Raw genomic sequence first — 5,913 nt, 5'->3', positions numbered from 1 at the left:
GCCTGGATTAGGTTCAGGACTCTAAATCCTTGATTGGAAAGATGGCCATAAGCTGCAGGCTGCCCAGTATCATTACTACCTTAATATGTTCAAGAGGCAAATAGAACAAAACCTATGAATAAGCAGCAGGTCATACTCAGGAACCAATTCCGCAAACATTTTTAAGTGTAGCATTTCCCTGACTTGGGCTTTAATAGCTTGGTTCGGCAATTCTCACAGCATCAGAAACATCATTGATAGTTGTATGGTGATGATTTCCTCACTAAAACAATCCATTGCATGAGGCAAAGGGCAAGAACTGCCATTTGTAAATGAACTCGGTGTGTTGACGCAGACTTTGTCAATATTTTGTTAACTGACCAATGAGAACATGTAGAATCTTGGGTCTAATAGTTATTTCCCAAGTATTTTCAATGCTCTGCTACATTCTCCTACACCTCTAGCAGACTGCAGCCGAGTTTCCCTCAGTTAAAACGCATGCTGGAGGCTCAGTCAGTTCACTGGACCAGATTCACCCCAGATGTAAATCTGCTGCTACAGACTTACGGTAGAATGAAGCAGGCCACCTCTTCTAGCAAAAGTTGATTTTGCTACTATATTTGCTAGCATTGCTATTTGCAGATTTCTTTGTTTCTGCTGTGATGTTGGGGACAGCTCTTTTCCTTTTTACTAATTTACATTTTCCTTTTTTTTTAATATATTTTTGTTAATGTCATGGTAATGGAAATTTAACTACAAATCTAAACCAGGATTCTGAGGCAGCTATCCATGGATGTCACGAGATTTTCAACAACGTGCAGGTTTTTCCTTTTCTTTGTCATTGCGTTATGTGTCCTTTCTCTTCTCATCTTTCTGTAGCCAACTGCAGACACTAATCTGCATTGTGTCTCCCCCCTATAGCTTTCTGTATGTGCCATAACCATTTCTGCACAGCAAATCTGCCTTCCACCCGCTTGTGCCAACAGCTCCACAGTTGGACACAGAAGGGCTGGCTCTGGAGTAACTCTTCAAAGTTACAACGTGCTGCTCAAGAGTTGCCTTCTCTCACTCCTTCAGTCATTTACTACAATGACCTTGCACAATGGATTAACTGATTTTGCACGTCACTTAAAGTCACAAAGCAAACCGAGAAACGACATGCACAGAAGCAGGCTTCACAAAATGTGGAACCCCTTGTTTTTCCTCCCTCCTATTGCTACACCAGTGGCAACCCTGCCCTTGAACTCCCCAGCTCTGCCATGTACAGCACAGTTTACATACCTGTAAAATACACCCTATCATTCTCATCTGTGTCACTTATCAGATAAGATTCTGTGAGTTGACTCCACAAGATTGCTGATAATACATAATTCATGATTAATAGCAACCACCCGAGGTTCAGACTCTATTATGAAAAGCACAGCAAACATTATGAGGAGCAATCCGTGCCCCGCAGAGCCCGGCAATGCAGACAGGCAAATACTGGAAGGCAGGCAATAGAAAAGCAAAGGGGGAAAGGATTGTCCAAGAATTTACAGTGGGTCAGCGTTACAATCCTGCCTTTCCCACTACAGTAATCATGGCCTTAGCTCTGGCTGTGACTCAGGGCTTGTTTTCATGAAAAGCCACTTCATATTTTGTGACTGTTTATGAGAGCAGCAGGATCAAGCTGGAGAGAGGCAAAGCTGAATGTCTAGATGCAAGTTAATGGGGCTACAGACTTAACAGAAAACATTTGGCTCTTACAAAATCAGACATTAAGTTATCGAGCTTTATTGCATGCGCCCCATAACACAGAGGGTGGTTCTGATGTCTCTGCAGAATCTTTGTGGTGCCTCTTAGGTGACGTTTTCTCAGAGCACAAACATAAAAGAGAGATGAGATTTCCTACCGCAGATTTGTCTGGAGTGAAGTCTTCACACACCGGTATTTTTCCCCCCATTAACGAGATTCCACTGTCAGGTTTAGACAGCTCTTTAGATCCATCAGATGAAGAAAGGGGACATTTTTGCTGACAGCTGAGATTCTAGCCTATCTCTCCAAAACTGAAGGCATTAATATTAGATATAAACAGATAGCTCTAACACCCTGTCTGTCATGGGAGCCAACTCTAGTGACATCTTTAGGAGCTCCGTTACTACCAACTTTCTTGGAAGCTTTCTCTGTCATCCTGGACGTGAAGGCAAATTGCTTGGTAGTGTCACAGTTTGAGGAAAAGCCTCTAAAGGCAACGCTTGGGACATCAGTTTAGTTTTGCATTCTCCATAAATCAGAGGAGGTAGCAGCCTTTCCATGCAGGGCACTGTTGGATGAGCATATTCCTCTCCAAAATAATAAATCATTCAGAAAGCATCAGCTACAAAAGGATCTATTATTACCAGTCGATAACACTAAATAATGCTTCAGAGTTCTCCAGTAACAGCATCATCGTCCGTCAGCTTCTTGGCCAGATCCATCAGCCCATTCAGGTACCAGCTCATACACATCCTGCCTGTTCTCCTCTTTCTCCTCCCCTCACCCTAATAAATGCACAGCCTCTCATCCCTATGAGTAATTATTTCCCCCCTACAACACAAAGTAACTTTGTGGCCCTTGACTACTCCAAACCATTGGCAAGAACTGTCTGGAAAAAGGCCAGTTGACACCAGCCTTAACAGCACTAGTAGAGGAGCCTGTGCCCAAAGCCCATTTAATTTATTAGTAGAGATGCAGCCGTGGAGGCCCAGGCGAGGGACGGGGAGCCTGGATCTCTCTCACTATCAATACCAGAGACAGATAATTATCTCGCCTGTCTGCAGGCTGAAAAACAACAAATCAGATTGTGAAATGTGTTCAGCACTTACTGCTGGGGTCAGGATTTTCAAAAGAGCTCTTCATCTATTCAGGTACTAAAATAAGTGACCAGCTTCTTCTAAAAGCATGCCAGATATCAGGCTCTTTTGAAGATTATTGCCAATTAGAGATCATGATGAACATGCAAAAAACTGCCTCTGGAATCTTCAGAAAAGGAACTGCTTTTCAGACATGGCTATAATTGTAAAAAATGTCCCCAAACCTAGCCATTTATCCAGGATCACAACGGTCTAAATCAAGAAGTGTATTCAGTATGTCAAGGATAGAAAGATTTTGCAGGAAATAAATTAAATTAAATTAAATCAAATCATTATTTTAGGATGAAGCCTAAAATGAAGGAAAAGTAGTTTTTATACTAGGTGAGCCAGAACTGTCTGTATAAATATATAACAAGCAGAGATAATGTAACTTTTAGGAATCTGAGGACAATTTGTCCCTACCAAGTTTAACAGAGTCACCTTCAGCTCGCAGAACTTTCTAATCTTGATGTGCGAAGAACCTGTATGTAATTGGAAGCACTCTTCTGCCACTTCTGTCATAAGAAGCTCAACATAGAATTTCAAACCATTACAAGAGAGAATAAATGGTGATGCTTAGGTACTGCCTTTGAATCTAGGTCCTTCAATTTGGTTTTATTTCCCCTCTTTAAAATTAATGATATATTCCACATGTCTGCAGAATAATGGCAACAGAAGTTAAGCAAAGAATATAGCTCTAACCGTTCACTTGCTCTAGAGATTCAAACCATCCATCTTCTTGTAATTGCCATCGCAGTAAACAGTCCTTTAAAAACACTGTGGTGGCTTTCACTGCTATGGGCTCGCATGACACTGTTTATTTCAGGTGCTTGGGATGCTGCGTGTGTGACAAGATCCGGGGCCACAATGACAAGGTTGTCACTGGGTCAGGCCCAAGAGATTTCCCAGCTGGCTATTGCCAAAAAATGACTCCTTGCCATGTCACCTGCTGGAGAAAAGCTCTGTCTTGGCTCTAATAAGGAGGAGGCCAATACTAAAGAATAATTTTGAAGATGAAGCTTTATATAATTGTGACATCCCCTTAGCTGAGCAGTCGCAAGACCTGTTAGTGCTCCCTCCCATTAGTGCAATAGAGAATGAAACCTGCCCTAAATTCCACGCTAACAACATTTGCAGAACAGTTCCTTAAGGCTAACAAGACAGGAAAAACAATCAAAACAGTGACAAAATCATACAATCCTGAAAAATGCTGAGGAAAAAAAAGGAAAATACTGTTTTGTTATTATAACAAGAAAATTTAGCTCTGACAAATCATATGCTAGTGTTCAACTTGGTACTAACCAAGGCTGCGAAAGCACGTAATATAATTACTCTGACACAATGATTAGCCAGTAATTAGCACTGGCCTATCTTACATTAAAATCCTAGCTTTTTGTAATACGTTTTTATCTTTACCTACATTCATTTAGTACAAAAGCTGAGACATGCACATCATGGCAAATAATTAGGGCATGGATTTCAGCTTAGTAGTCCGCAACAGTGCTCTACAGTTCAATAACTGGAATAGAATGTAGTGTATAACATAAGGGCTAATTCACATTATCTATATGCTAATTATTAATTTGTTTCTTTACCATTTAATTAAAAAGCGAACTATTATGTATTACCAACAGCAGACAAACTAAGGCTCCCTTATTCCATGGAACAATGTGTTTGGTCGTATCTGCCAGATACCTCTCCATATATCTGGAGGAGGCTTTATTCTTGCACATGAGCAGGGGCAGGCAGGACAGGATACCATTTGAGTCAGTCAGCTGGAATCAGGACAAGGAAGGTTATTGCTCTAGGACAATGCTGAATCTGACACTGAAGCACTGCCGTGGTCAACAGTGTTCACAAAAATGGTGATGCTAAGAGGTGAGAAGAGGAAAATCTCAGTTCCTTCCAGATTTTGAAGGGAAAAAAAGGCAATGGAGGATAGCAGAAAGTCTGTCCCCTTCCTCAGCAGCAATCCCATTAGCACTAAGAGAAAAACATACATTCTAACAGAGTAAATCTTCTGCTCGGATGAGCTATTCTGGTTACATTAAATTTGCAAAATTACTTAACCACAAACTTAAATTTCAAAGTGTGGTGACAGAATTTGTCCTTTCTGGGTGTCCCTGCTGTGAAGTCTTTCCCAGTCGTATCTTTCAGTAGGTCCAAAATACACTGGCTGTCCAGGAATAAATGCCACGTGCTGGCACTGGGCAACCCTGTTAAGAGCTGGCATTGCAAGTCCCTCAGGGCCAAGTCTGCTCTGACGTCTGGCCCTTCAAAACACGACCAATACATGAATTTTCCTTGTGTTTACCATCAATAGCAGGAAACACTTGGAGCACCTTGTGGGAGCATCAGTGCCTATTGCCAGTGGTACTAGACTTTGTGGCCAGACATTTGCTAAAATCTTACAAAGATGTTTGTCTGTTGAATTGAGAGGGGATAATGTTTGAGCGTGGCATTCCCCAAATCTCCCCACAACACAAACGTGCAGTTTGTGTGAGGTGACACAAGGTAACTGAGATAATCCCACACTCCTTACAAAGCTTTACACCGCTGCAGTGCTTTCCCATTGATTTTCCAAGCATTGCATAAACATTTTTGCTAAACCAATCACGCTCCTGACTCAAATGTTGTGTCCTTATTCGGCTGTTCTCCCCTTCTCTTCTTCAGTATATATGGGTCACAGATGCTCAACTCTTTGTGGTTCTGTTACCCACGTGACTTAGTGTAAGCAATGAAAGTTATGATAAAACCTTGGCAGATCCTATTAATACACAAGGTGACAAGAATTCGTGACCCAGAAGAGGATCTATCATTTGCTGGCAAACTCTTTAAAACAACTCACCCTCCTAACGTAGCTCCTCTCTAAGAATAGAGCAGCACTGACAACAAGATCTGTCAAGTTGCTTTTTTTTGCGTTGCTTGTGTTAAGTTTGAAATCCAAACGTGTGGCTCTCAAAGCACCACTTCATTGTGGCCACCAGAACAGGCACCTCCCTGCGACAGGAGCTGAGCACCCGCAGAAAACAACTTGTGTGAGAAATGCTAATAGTGACGATAA

The sequence above is a fragment of the Nesoenas mayeri genome, assembly GCF_963082525.1.
Source record: "Nesoenas mayeri genome assembly, chromosome: 17".
Lineage (NCBI taxonomy): Eukaryota > Metazoa > Chordata > Aves > Columbiformes > Columbidae > Nesoenas > Nesoenas mayeri.
The sequence above is the reverse complement of the archived record's forward strand: the minus strand, read 5'-3'. Positions refer to the sequence as shown.